Consider the following 15,510-nt stretch of genomic DNA (forward strand, 5'->3'; position numbering starts at 1 on the left):
GGTAGTATGATTAGTTCCAATTGTCCCTTCAGAATCAGTTACCATCAGCTGTCTACCCTGAAGCTCACCTGTCATTTATTACTGAATGCTCTATCACCGCTTGATCCTTCTGCTTTCTTTGTATCTCCTCATAGCTAACAAGCCCCATGCAATTTCACCTCACCAACAAAAAATAAAGTACTACTTATTCCCTTTCCAGATAATTTTCACAAGTATGGGTCTTTACATTACTCAGCTATTAATCTCTTCCTCGAGCCCTTATTTCTTACCTTCTTAGGACTCCTTAATCCACAAGACAACTTTCTTCTTTTTCTATAGTGGTTTTATCCACACAAACTGTATTTACTATTGTAGTTAAGAGATTTCCTCTCTTCAAGTAATGAAAGAATTCTAATAGGATGCGAAGATAGCTTTTTCCTTTACAGGAACTATTTTGATTCATTCTTTGATAACAGTTTTATCTAAATGTTTCATAAAACTCCATACCAGCATGATCACTACATTTCTTTTAGGTAGTAGCCACGAAGCTGAGTTTCACTCACTCAAACCATTTGTACTCCCTACATCTTCCCTTCTTCCCTTTATCTATTTGCTTTATCTTTATGTTTGCCTTTCACTTAGATTTTCAACTATTTGAGGCTGGCTTTTACTCTTTTTTATATTTGGATAGTGTATAGCACAGTAGGACTGGAGTCCACACATACAAGAAATAGCTTAAGAAAACAATAGTGACTTATTGCATGGAAAATGTTTCAAATAAAGTGATTTACCTCTTATCAAAAGCAAACAGACATTTCTATCTCTTCTGCTCAGGTACTTCTCTGCTCGGTCCTGCTACTAATAAAAATAACTCTCTTCTTTCCTAGCTATTTTCTACCATGAACACCACACTGATCCAAAAGAATGTTATTCTTAGATTAACTCTACTGGATATACAAGAAATGAATCTGGACACCTCTGCCTATGCAGTTACCATCCTTAGACGAAGATGGTATCAATTCAGTGGATGATTTTTTCTTATCTCCACTTTGGAGCAAGTTTTCTCCATTTCCCAAGATGTAATTCAGTATAAAAAGTTAGAAAATTCCATCACCTGGGTACACGTATCTCTCCTGTTAATGAAGTGAAATGATTGTTTGCAGAAATGATTACAGAATAAAACGGTATTTACACATATTAGCAAGCAACAAAAGCTGATGAACTACTGACACTTAACACTCACGGGGATCACACCTGGGCCCCAACACAGACCCCCTACCTCCTGACCCCCCTGACCCTCTACCTGACCTCCTATCTCGGACCAGCTGGTGCACATAAGGAATAACTAGAATGATGAGTTCACAAAATTCCTATTTAGTGGCACGCTTTTAGGAGGTAAATTACTACCTGTGGTGGAGTGCTACAATCTCCTGTGAGACTACTTTGTAGTAGGAGGCAGAGTACACAAGAATGCAACAGAGTAGTGTCCAGGGCATGCTTGGAAGATGACAGGGAGGGGGGTCACAACCAAGGAGCCCATTTCCATTTCCACAACTTGATCTGCCCAAGGCAGCAGTACGAAGCCACAGAACAGCACGTTGAGAGGGACTTCCCATAGGAAGAGGGCATGCAGGTCAGCTTGTTGCCAGAGGAGGGATTCCAGGAGAGTTGCCAAAGAAGCTGTATCTTCCACAGGTTCAGGGAACAGCAAGGCTAAAGGAAAAGCCTAAAGCAAGCCGTGTATGTCATCGCTTGCTGTAAAGATGCTTTTGTTAAGTGAACACTGCTTTAAAGAAACCGTGTTGCCATTGTTCTTTGATAGCGCAGAACTGCAGGGTCTGAGATGAAGCAGACTAACTGCCTACAGTCCAGAAGAGAGAAAATTGTATGATTCTTCCTCAAGAGAAATGGTAGATAGCAACTATCTCAGAGAATGGTAGATTAGAGATAGTATGAGCAACCTAGTAACTATCATAAGAAAGCACAGCCATTTTTCCAGTATCTGCCTTACCATCTAAGTGCAGAGCCCCCTTGCCAGATCACATATGCCCATCATCTGCGTCGCTTACTTCATCATCAAACTCAGGAATGTTTCAGCAGAAGGCAGCTGAAGTACCCTCTCCGCCCTAACAGAAGGTCTGAGTTCACACTTGTGTGAGCCGTGCAGTTCAGGTCTGGGAAGAGCCAAGCACCTTGCAGACCAAGCCAGCAGCCACCCAAGCTCTCCTCTTCCTAAACGCTCATTAAAAATGTCCAGAAATATTCTTATCTCCGTATTAAGGCTACACTGGAACAACAAATATGAGTCATAAAGCTCATTTAGCTCCAAGTTCTTTGCTTCCTAGTGTAGAGGTGGCTTTAGATGCTTTTCTGTGGGGCTCGGAACGAAACATCCCCAGGCAGAAGTGGCAGTCAGCTATTCCTCATGGGGGACTGGAGGCTCAATGTGCAGGAGCAGGCAAGGAACTCCACTCGGCAGCGACAGTTGCGAAATCTATTGTTCAGTCTCCAGTCCGGATCGGTGCTAAGATGAATCACTCTCCTTTTCATCTTCTAGTGTCTGCAGACCTTTTAAGTTTTATACATCGGGCGATTGTGAAAAAAAAAAAATAGCATTGAAAAAGAGATGAAATAATGTCTAATGAAATGAGACCATCTCAAGATACTGAGGTGTTTCAGTATGTATGACATTCAGCTTAAGCTCTAGACTACTCCTACCAACAGACTTGTTACAAAATGTGGGAATGAGCAGGTTCAGATCATGGGAGACATCAGGATCATAAGTGATCGGTTCTGTCAAAAATCCCTACAAGCTTTGAAAACAATAGCTTCTTGTAAAAATAAGATAGTATTAAATGAATTTAAGAAAATAAAGCCAAACAAGCAAAAAAAAAATTTTATATATATATTATATATATACACACAATAATAGCAATGAACATATGACTGGTCCAACAGACTGCTTATGAGCATACAATAAAGAATTTAATCTGGTTCTAGGAAGGACCTCGGGAGATTTTCTAACCAGACCTCCTCCTGCACAATATAGATGCATAATGCTTGGCCTTAGCAGGCTCAGAAACACTCAATGCTTATGAAAACACACAAGTATTTCATGTACTTTTCAGAAGATCTTGTACTTCAGTATCTGAAACATCAGATTATTCTTTCTCACTTAACTGGGAAATTGGCAATAACAGCTTACCAGGGTAAACATTTGTGAAGTCTCCACTAAGTTCATAATTACAACTCATAACTCATGTAAAACCAAAAAGCCCTCTAAAATAACTTCAATACAATCTTCCTTTTAAAGGAAGGATAAATATACACCAGCTCTGTTCTCACATGTATTGTTTGTTTTACAAAAGGGTAAGTTAAAATAGATCTGGAAGTGTTGATGAGATGCCAGAGTCAAAACTGATGTGGCATTTTCTTTCTAAGCCTCTGTTTTCAGAAATAGCAGCTTTGAACTTCACCTTCTGGGGAAAATTGCTCATGCTTATTCTCAACATAGAGATAAATGATTCTTGAGGGAAAATTTCAAGAAAAGCCATGACCATATTTTTTAGTTAGCAAGAGTAGGAAGTATATCTGGCACTTAACAATGTACTTCTGTGTATTCATCAGGCCAGCAACACAAGTTTCTGCAGCAGCCCCTCCTCACTCACCTATGCCGGTACCTCAGGTAGGAAGGCAGCCACAAGTGCAGTTTATAATCCCCCCTCAAAATATGGCACTAGATTTTAAGGGCAATGATATAACCTTGAAAATATGCACACATTGTGCATTATCAATAAATTTGAGCAGGAGCTTAGGTTGCAGTAGGCAATTGATACATAGCATGCACATACTTGTCTACTGTGGGCAAAGGAAGATCAAAGAGTATTTTGCATTAAAACTCTGAAAGAGATATGCACAGCCCACCTTATTCTTAGCACTAACTTATTTAAATAGCAATAATATTTACCTTTCACACATAGCGTTCGCCAACAGATTTCAAAACATATCACAAAGGCAGTCAGCGGTATTATCAGCACTTGGTAATCTCATAGCATTGTGAAAGCCGAAGCAAAGGGAGGCAAAGTGCTTTATAAAGAGTCACCCAAAATACAAAGGACTTAAGGAAAGGGTCATTAAGTCTGGCACACAGAGGGTGTGAAGAGAAGGGCAGAACAGGACGAATGCAGCTCATAGAAAAGAGGTGCTAAAGGAACACAAGACCCTGGTAAAGTGAAAGAAAGATAAAGATAAATGCAGAGAGAAAGATCACATATAAGGCGCTTAACGGGGAGAACAAGAGCAGTGCAGTAGGACTGAGTAGATGTAAAAGGAATCATCAGGGCCAGTGAAACAGGTGGCAAGAGGAGTGTGAGAAAGAAAAATGTAAAAAAGGAGCTCTTTGGTATGGACCATAGAGGGTCCATAAGGCCAGAAAAGAAGAGGCTGTAGCAGCCCAGATAAAACCAAGGACATGTGTCAGCAGAGAAGGGTTGAAGCTGAGCTCGGATGGCTTCCGACCCGTGTGGCTCAAGGTTGTTGTTTTTTCAAAGCTTCAAGCCTGACACTGATGCAGCCATCCACACAGGCTTTGCTAAGTGTGAAACAAAGGAGTCGATTTGCTTTTCATGTCTCTCTTCTGCTCTAGCTAGATTTTCTCCGGGGCGTTTTTCACTTTTGCTCTGATTTATTCTCTCTCCCATCACGTTTTTTCTCCTATGTTGCTCTTTAGTATCAAGTTCAATGTTCCTTCTCCGATTTTGTGAGAGTCCTTCCCTCCCTGGACAGTAAAAGGTTTTTTCATTTAAATTGATTTAAGCTTTACTTTTGCAGTAAAGGATTTTTCTCCTCTTCTGCATCCCTATGACCACCACTTCTGCCCTTTACCTCAATCAACATGATAACGGCATTTGTGCTGCTATGCGCAAATGATCCAGCCTTTATGTCAGAACATCTTGTGGAGAAAAAAAAAAAAAAAGAGAGAACGACAGAGAATTCATCCATCTTAGATGCAAAGATACCAGGAAATTTTCTCTTACTCTCTATCACTGAACATGCCTGTGCATTTCATATACTGATCTGTATCAGTTTAGAAATGAACACAGTATGAGAGTAATGCCCTTGCACAGAAGCAGTTTTGTTCACATTTGGGCATTTCTCCACTGCTGAAAAGCAATATGTAGGTGTAAGAGCCTGTAATTGCAACTGCAGTGGTGGAGTGCAATAATTTCCCTACAGAAGCTCGTGTGTCTGTATGTGTTTGGTACACACACTTAATCAGTACGACACATGAATTTTAGACTCAAGGACTGTTGGTAGCTGGTGCTAAGCACTTTTAATACACGTGGCACATTCGGCATGTCAGCTGGTATGAGGGCTCTGCTGACTGCTATGTCTGGGTGGCTCAGCATGACAGCCTTCTTACCTGTTAAAGGGTTTTTGAAAACAGCTTTTCTAAGCCCAAAGTTGTAAGATGCTGTATTTGTTTTCAGGGTATTTAATATTTCAGATCCACAGAAGCTCAGCCCATCTGGAATTCAGATATATAATCATAAAAGTTAAATATTACTAGCCTGTGTAAAGCATACCATGTTCCTGAGAACCCACTGTTCCTTGTGATGTTTGTTAAGCATTACTGATATTTCTCTCATATTAGTCTCCTGAGACCTTCTCAATATCTCTTAAACATTTTCCATCTGTAGATGCATGAGCTCTGGGCAATCCAAAAATCCTTTAAGGTGTCACAGAATATTTTTTTCTAACGATCATCCACATAGTCTGCATTTTTCAATTTATTTTGGTCACAAACAAATTAAAGCCATTTTAATTTGACACTGATAGCCCTTTGCAGTGCAATTTAACAAAATAGTCTACCTTCTGAAGAAAAATATAAAAGTAAAATCTTTATACTCTTCTACAACAGTTTCATGGATGAGAAGTCACCGAGAACTTTACTAACTATGTCTGTCACCAGACACAGAGATGGTTGAGAAATACACAGACACAAAGATATTTTTAACATAATTCCTTGAGTAAGTGCTTGAAGAATCGTGGTTCCCTATCAAGATCCTATTCCAAAAGGGTAATTTGACTTTGTAAATAAGTTTCAAGACTGAAATAAAGCCAGCCAGGGTTCTGATCCTAGCTGCACAGTAGAGTCCTTACATGACTTTGGTAAGTTACTTTCAACCAATTTTCAGCGAATCAAGTAAGTACTCACTACAGTTTTTATATTTAACTTGAAACATCTTGTACCTGTTTTTCACATTGCTGAGGAACTGGCATTCCTGCTAAGCTCTCGTAAGAGCTCGAGGCCTGCCAAAGAGCGTCTCAGGTTAGCTGCCTCACTAGTACAATCTCTGAACATCTTTCAGCATAACCTTTGGCACCACCTTCCTTACATCTCTCCAAGCAATGAGTTGAGTAGTCAATATTTAACGTTGCCGAAATACAGAGATCTTTGGGTGCAGTTTTCTCTACAAAGGGAATATATTCAAGTCCTTGGAAAATTATTCCTGCTACAATAAATAAAACACAAGAAAAAAAAATCTAACAATATTATCCAGGAGCCAATTGCAGGTGAAGCCTAGAGCAGTTTTGCTTTAACACTGCCTGTATCTCCTGTGATGGCTTCATGTTAGTGCAGGCATCTTGAGGAGCCACCTCTGAATAGTCAGACTCTTTACTTGGCAACACTCTACTTCCAGGAGGCACACATTTTAACCAGAGGAAGTAATCTCTTCTCACACAGTTCATGATACCAAGCTCTTTTCTGAATGAGAAAGCAAACAGCAACCCTTGTAAAATGTAAAAGCAAAGCTGAATACCAAATCAGAGGAAGTGATACCAGTATGGCTGACTGGTCAGAAAGGAATATGAAATAATAAATTTCTACATATACATATTTTGATTCATGAAGAATCATGACATCAAAATTTGATTTTGTGTAACGTGACTGTTGAAATTATCCACTGTGTTTTTTTGTTCTTCTGAAAAGTCCTTGGGCTGTGCTTTTCACATGAAGCACTCTGGATCAAATAAAAAGATTAAGACTTAGACAAATGTTTTCATAATATCTGGATCTTCTGAGCTCTCCAGGTATAAAAAGAAATTAAACAAAATGCAGCACAATTTGAACTCAGAAAACTAAATCAAATCTTTGGTTTATACTGTGAAAAAATACCAATACTTTTGGCAAACACACATGACAAAATTGGGAAACTTTTGTAAATATATGTGTAGAAAATAATATAAATGCATTGCCAAAAAGTGTCATTTGCAATTTCTTACATCAGGTCATCAACAATGGGCATCCAAACAACGAGGTAATGAGCAGGAACAAATAACACAACTTCTAAAGTACTACTTTGTCTTTCCATTTGTCCATGTATTCTCTTTTCACCAGCACCACACATTTCTGACATACTAACATAAATAACCATTAAATAAGCTTAATAAATGGTGCAGCATGAACTGCTTACTTTTGTGCATATTTCACTATCAGCTCATCAAAGTCAGATCAGAAATTAAGTTTTACTTATATAATGATATGATTTAAGAGCAAGTTATGGAAGATTGCCAGTTATATCTGCTCATTAACAAGCTCAAACACCCTCTGTTGGGTATCATTTCCTTTCTGTTCAAGAAATCCCAGGAGGTAACCCTTAGTGTGTTGTTTTACTTTATTTGTATTTCTCCCTCCAGTATGAAATATATCTGCAATAAGCATGAATGTTTGCCATACATTCTTACCAGTATTTCCAGACCTTGTTTTCCAACTTACTGAAGTAATTGGTGATTCTCAAAATAATGTACCCAATAACAACCAAGGATGAAGAAAATAAAATTGTTTTAATACTGAAACTATTTTTTTTTTTTAATGAAAGAGCTTATATGCAGGTCTAAAAATTAATCTATACAGAGCACTTGAGAAAATGCATGTCTCCCTGAGTCTGCACTGCATAGGAAAGCATCAGGAGAGCAATGTATCTGATCTGCAAACCCAAGATATCAAAAATCACTCCCTTATCGAATCAGTTCAACTGATATTCACATTTGAATTAACTCATATTCTCAAATAACTCCCATTTTATTACAAAAAAAAAAAAAAAAAAAGTTACCCTCTATCTTTAGGTTCTTTATTTTGATACTAAGATTCCATATTTACAGTTAATTAATTGCATATAAAACCTCTTAAAAGAAACAGAAAAGGTCTCAGGAATTACTCTTGTGTTTTTTATCTAGGAAATCAAAGATTCCGGTTGATTACACAAAAAGATTGCAAAATTTCTCTTTTATATATAAATTACAGAAAAGTAAAAGGAAGATATTCATTCATCTTTATTATTAATACTTACGTCTAAGCCTAAAAGTACTTATATTATGTCTGTCAGAGTCCAAAAAAAAAATTTCTTCAAGTCTTCATGCACTGTGCAATGGGCTTAAATCCATTAGAGGAAAATTTCACTTCATATCCACAGCATTACCTTCAAGTCATCCAGGGACACTTAAAAATGTAGGTCTCTAGTATTTTCAAAGTCAAGGATTTTAACAGCATTTTAGATAATACGCGCCAACTGTATGGAATTACCTTTCTGCACTGGGGTAATGTCAGTATACGACTTCTTCCTGTGTCAAGATTCTGTGGCTTTAGATATGAATCACTGAGTTACTTGTATCATTCATAGTTTTAGTGCTGTGCTATTGTTCATCATTTAAGGCAATGAATATAAATAACAGATATTTTTCCTATTTTTTGTCAAATTCAACTTTACTTCAGTTGGTCCCTGGCTGTTCTTTCAGTTCCACTGAGAGGAAAAAGGATTCACAAGCAGGTATGTTGACTCTTCCTAAGCAAATGAGGTTATTCCACCAACACCAGCACTAAATGCAAGCAAAAGCAGATGCTTCTTGATTTCTCTGTAATATCCTCCTACTCCCAATCCAACCACATTTTATGGCTACAAAGGGAACACTCAGCCCTCCAGCCCACTGAGAGGAAGCCTGAGACGAAAGGAGCTGTGGTTTCCTTTCCCCAGCCCACCGGAGAGACTGACAGTTACAACATGGAAATACCACAGATGGGAGGGAATGGTGCTGTGTAGTGCTTCATTAGGTGACAAGCTCAGCAGTACCAGCCTGCCAGGGTGAACACAGAAAGAACATTGATCACCTACCACCATCAGAGAACTTGCCACAAAAATGTAAGTGCTTGTTATGGAGCAATTAGAGTAGGTATAACAGATTTAGGATAAGTGACCTACTTACAGATTTGCGAGGTGATGGGTAAGGCTTGCTATTCTTCAGAAGGCAGGACAGCTTTCTGACTCTACAGCCACATGCCTACAAAAGGAAGTGGACAAGGTACCGTTCGTTACTTGAGGTGTGCTTTGTTCACTTCCCATAAAACTCACTTGTCAGGACAGTCTTCCCACTTGCACAAAGGCCTAAAACAAAATGCATTTATCGTAACCTCTACACTTTCTTTTCCCCATGCCAAAAAAAAAAAAATATATATATATATATGTATTTATTTATTTATTTATATATAAAAGTATGACATTCTCCCATTTTGCACATCGGAACTCCCTGTCCAGAACGTGTTATTTTCAAAGGCTTCTTTGAAAGACTCCTTCACCAATCTAAGCAATAGCTGTCTGTATCTTCCATCTAAACTCAGCAGACCTGGTAAATCTCTATTCTTTTTTACAGAAAAAAATAATCCCTGTAAGAACTGGAAAAAAAAAAATCAAACTGGATAGGCAAAAACAGTCAGAATTAGTGCCATCAGAGATGGAAGAGATTACCAAAAAAAAAAATCCTTGCTCTGTAGTCTGGAAGAGGGATCCCCCTTATCTTTTAATAAAAAGACCTACTAGTACTGCAAATTATAGAGCTATACCCTTATCCAAGATTAATCATACAATTTTTAATTACATCCAGATTTGATGACTAGAATGAAGATTTTCAGGTGTTACCTCAACCTTCCATGAATTCAGCTCTAAGCATCACACTGACTTCTAAGGGTGCAGCTAGTAACTACAGTAGCTGAAATGCTACAGCTGAGCACTGCCAAGAATCCCTGTTTGAGACCATATAGCTTTTGATGGTATTTAGCCATGACCAGTCTTATATTTTTAGAAAAGATTATGGTGATGATTACGACAAGACAGCTTTGTCATCTAGCAGTTTACAGACCTCCTCCCTGCCTTTCCATCTGGCTTCTGGGTTGGCTTCTACACTACCAGAGATGTGTGGTTTCTTTGTTGAGTCCCTATGGTCATGAACACAGGAAAATGTTCTTTGTCTTATCAGCACTCCATACAGGTGGTGATACTGAATTATTTTGATACTGAACATTTTTAAATTTACCTTCTTGTTTGTTGAACATCTTATGATTAAATCCTAATATTTAAACTCCATGCAACACTTACAAGTCACTTACTTTCAATGTAATTACCTACTGCAAACTTCACTTACATACTCACAGTCAACAGAGCGATGTATAAATGTTAGTGATAGGCAACAGAAGGAAAAAAAATAAAAACAATTAATAATAATAATAAAAGTCTTCCATGTAAACTACTGGGAAATTAAGAGGTCTTGCATCCAAATTCATCCCTCAGATTTAAGTTCTAGGTTGGATCCCAAATGGGAAAGGTGGTTTTCAGGTATAAATAGAAGCATGTCCTTTGCCTGGACCCCCTAGCATCCCAAGACTCGTAACACTGAGGAACAAAGTCTTGTAAGGACACCATATTCATTCATGTCAAACCACAGCCTTTATGATCTCCCCCAAATCTCCTAACCCTAATCTGGATCTGAATTTTCACCAAATATATTAAGGCTGCTCTATCCCTGCTGAATAGTGCATCTCTGAATCCTGTATAGGATTTTAGTCTTCCAGTTACAGAAACCACATCAGCATGTATGTTTTCTAGCTGCTTTTAAAGCTGTATCCTCTACAAAGTGTTACTCAATACACTAAAGATCAGACAAAACACACCTAAGGGATATCATAAAGCATTTTCATAGAAGGTCATCCCTTGGCACCTTCCTGAATGGCAAAGTCACCAACTTCCTTTGCTGTTTTCACTGAGCTTGTCGCAGGATTCCTTTTCTCCTAAAGCATCTCACAGATGGACAGCTTGATCGGCTGCTGTTTTCATGCACAACAGCAAGATTGACCTCTTCTCGCTGCTCTGTGCTACAGCAGGAGCTGCACTAGAGGTGGCCACGCCAGCATCCTCCCCACCTGAGGGATCCTGCAGGTGGCAGTGGCATTGCTGGTGGGAAGCAAAACCCAGGAGCAGGAGAACGTCACCTGGGAAGCTGGTTCTGGCCAGAACACCCCACTGCAAATAAGTGCTCTCCTTATTACAAGGGTGTAATTTTTTCTTAGAATAGTTCCTGTTCCTCTGGCTTTATTTACCTCCCTCTGCTTATTTAGTGAAAGTCGCTCTTAGCTGTATAAAATTATAGCCACACAGACACGGGATAACAGTTCAAAGGCAGCACTTAGTGCTTTTAGAGACTTTTATGGGGCTTTTTGCTTTGACATTTCTGTGCTATCTGTTAATACACGAGGTCAAACAGGAGGCAGCAGCTCGTTTTCCTTTTACTCGTTTTCTTTCAGCTCTAGCATCACACCTAGCTTTCCTCACAGCCCTGCCACAGCGTCTCGCTCCCCTCCAGGGCCCTACAAGGCCGGGCCGGGCCGAACCGGGCCGAAAGCGGGCCGGGCCCGGCCGCCCTCGGTCTGTCAGCGGGGCGCAGGCTGCCCCCTGGCGGCGGCCGCCCAACGCCTCGGCGCTGCCTCAGGGGCCTCGCCTGGGCCCTTGGGTTGGAAGCAAGAGTTGTGTTCGGCTTCTGCACGACGAATATAAAAAATATACATATATTTACATAAAATAAAATAAAATAAAATTGCTTGCTTTAGTTATCACACCGAGATAGGCAGGAAAATGCTCCACGTTTGTTTTCAAAGAGGGTGGTTACTGTGCATCTCAACTGCAACAAGCATTGTTTAGAGAAGAAAGCAAAGCATTGTTACCATACATTTCAGAAGACCAGACTGCCCCGGCTTGGTTTTGAATGACCCTCGGATGCAGGGCAGACACAGCAAGGTCTCCTCACATCCAGCCAGGAGGCAATCCACCCTGCACAAAGGCTGTCCCTGGGTCTCCGATGGGACAGGACTGTCCCTGCCGTCACCCAAAGCCAGAGCAACCTGTGGGAGCTCCGGGGTTCTTCTCCAGCACAGCAATGTGAAATGTCAGGATGGCTAGAGGAGCTCCAAAGCGTTACACAATTACCTTGCACCCTCTGGAGAAGCCTGGCCTCTACTGATCTTCCTGCAGAGGTATTTCATATGAATACACTGGAGGTTGTTTGAACTCGCATGAGCTCAAAACGTCGCTGATAATTGCACCTTGGCTGTCTCATTGCATGCTTTGATACAGAAAACTATCCGGTGCCATGCCACGTCTTCCTAACAGCAGTATTTAACTTGTTGTGCAAAGTTAAAAAGATGAACTAGTTCAAAGATGAACTAATTTGTGAAGGAAACTGTTGGCCTATAAAGAAGTACTTTACTCAATTATGTAATTTATCTAGGAAACAATTCCCCTGGTTTACTCAGTTGCTCTGCACATAGCTCTCCAGTGCTTAAAAAGCATCTCCCAGAAAAAATGTGTGGGAATATGGCTATTACATCAAGGAGATTCTTGTGCAGGTCACCTGTACACAGCACCACAAACCTAGTTGCAAATGCTATATACATGCTATATACAACACACAACTACTAGAGAGTCTGACAGGAATCATAAGCTGCTTAACAATTAGGTTATTGGATCAGATTTAACCTAACCAGGAATCTGGTTAGGGGTTGAGAACTGGAAGATTAAAACCTTCTCTTGAAAGGGATTTTTTTTATTAAAAAGCTTGTAACTGAATGGTAAATAAGATTTAGACCTGTTAGAAGATTAAGTGTTCTGCTCTGTTCCTAAGCTTACACTTAAGGCAATTAATAGTTCTCAAGGTCTGAACAGTAAGGATATGCATGAATTTTCTTCATTCTGCCAGCTGAAAGAGATTTGAATGACTTTTGCCTTAGCTTGTCACACAAACACTGGTATGGCTTGCAGTCGGGTAAATCAGTACTAGTACAAGATTATCCATCGGTGATCCATTAAAAGTGTCATATATCAAAATATATATCAGCAGATTAAAAATGTGCACAAAAACATTTTGCCACTAAAAATTCATAGCATGTTTGGATTTTTTCCCTTAATTTGCCCAATTACTTAAAATTTTCCAGTTAAAGTAAATGAAGTTTATGAAGAATTGAGTTTATAAATAATATATTTTAATATAGGCATTACAAAACAGCAGATTTTCACCATATCTGCATCATATTTTTTGCTTCTAAGAAACATGAGGCTTATTATGCATGAGACATATGGTCAGTCGTGTATAAAGACATGCATTTCCATCCCAGAACCATCAGCACAAGCATAAGCACGATCTCAGTTCTCCCAAGTTAGGATCCTGACCTGATGCCCCATCCCCAAGTGCCCCCTCTCTCCAAACCAAGACGACAAAAAACACAGTTTTGTGATTTATGGAAAAACCACAGTTTTTCCTTTCTGACTGCGTATACTCATTGCATCAGCCTCTGCTCCCACACCCCGAGCAAGGAGTACAAAAGTGACAGTGTTTTGTGGGATCAGCTGCATGGACTCTGCTATCACACTTGGATCAAGGTGGAAGTTACAGATTGGTGTCACGGCAAGCTGTGATACCTTTGGGGGAAGTCAGCTTTAACCGAGTCCAGCATTAGGTTGGTGCTCTTGTTATGTGACAGTTTGATATACTTCATGGGCCAGCAGTGGGTCACATAGCAGAGCAGAGCACAGCTCAGGAGGTTCTGGATTACATGGTGCTGCTAACAGCCATTTTTCTCTCTCAGTCAGGGAAGCTTAAAGCTACAGCAAATACCGAATGTCATCATCACATAAGTGGCCTAATTATGTTTTCAGTCTGCTTGCTTACATTGTTATGAATCACTTTATCAATAGGCATTATATCTTTATATAAAGTTCCTACACAAAATCTTTGTGTAGTAATTATAGTTGAAAACCCACACACGGCCTATTCACCCCATGATAGGAGAATTAAGTTGTTAGCTTTGCAGCTTAAATTGAAATTCCTAAATTCTACCACACAGAGAACATACATCCTCTGGTGAGACTGTGTGCCCTATCCAGACACTTTTAAAGACCCATAGGCAACAAACTACCTGCAGCCAAATTAATTTGTCTTGATAATACTTCACCTTTTTTACTTTTTATAATAAGTCATGAGTTAACCTCCTAATCATATGAAATAGTCCAATGAATACCACTAGTTTCTGTGAATACAGAAACTCCTCCTGACTGGTTGCTATTCACTTTTCACTTGAAAGGTCCACTAGTCACTTTGCTATTGTCTCTGAATGAGCTGCACAAGGGGAATTGTTTTTTAGTTAAATTATACTTAAATGTATCGTACTTATAATTCTATCATAACCCTATTCTGCAAGCTTCTCAAATTAAATGGGCATGCAAGCCACTTCATTGTGAAGGCATATTTTCATTGCTCTCTGAAATACTTGTGCCTTCTCTTCACAAGTAAAGAAAAAAAATGGGTACCTGCAAGGTATCCAGCAGATTTTCTTCTCAAGAATGCGTTAGCAAATGTATTTCATTTGTGGCTTTACAGCTGTGTACCATACTATCAGGAGATTCTGATTAAATTCTCATTATTTTCAGCATTGTAGAAAAGGAGCTTTAACATTTCAAGTGGGTGTTTTTCAAGTTGCAGTAGGACTTGTGTACCCATTCTGCTTGAATTATTATTCAGGCATAAAGAGTTGTAAGAGCTTTTTTTATATATACATAAGTAGGGTGTTGCAGCCTTCACTCTAGAATTTGGTGTATATTTTCATCTCCCTATGGTGTAAGTGTCATAAGGAAAAACATAGAATATCATGCCAATGTTGGTTTCTCGGTTCAGCAAAAGATCATTCCACAAATCTGGGTGATCTGTCGCAAGAAGTTTGTCTGCATTAAGACTCATCATAAACATATTCTTTCACATTTTCTCCTTAGCAAAGTTCTGTGCTATGTGTCATATTTCACTATTTAGTTCAGGGTTTAATTTTCTTCTGTCTTGTGCAAAAATGTACATAAATTCCTTGGGAAATTAGAAAGGGGATTTCAGATTGTGCTTCCTGATTACTATTGCTAGTTTTATGCAACCTCTGTTGAAAAGGGTAGGAGATAGCAGCCTTCCTTCCCAAATGCCTGCCAACCACACTACCATGTTTCAAGCCATGCGACCCACAGCCAAAGACTCAATGTATTTCGTGAGAACAAACTTGCAGAGAACTGTGATAGAATAAATACTGCACACTGCTTTGTCAAATATGCTATTTTCTTAAATGTAGTGTAAAAACAGTGACTTTCAGCTTACTTCCTGAATCTGAAGATGTAG

The 15,510-nt window shown here is 39.2% G+C and overlaps 1 protein-coding gene across 1 annotated transcript in view; it reads right to left on the reverse strand.

The window, feature by feature from the left end:
* The window catches only part of THSD7B (thrombospondin type 1 domain containing 7B), a 444,053-nt gene that overhangs the window by 385,452 nt on the left and 43,091 nt on the right, over positions 1-15,510 (reverse strand). The window contains exon 2 of the mRNA XM_082763038.1: positions 9,244-9,318. The gene's annotated coding sequence lies outside the window, so the exon portion shown is untranslated. The remainder of the gene's footprint in view (positions 1-9,243; positions 9,319-15,510) is intronic.

Source organism: Aythya marila (assembly GCF_965140915.1).
Source record: "Aythya marila genome assembly, chromosome: 6".
Lineage (NCBI taxonomy): Eukaryota > Metazoa > Chordata > Aves > Anseriformes > Anatidae > Aythya > Aythya marila.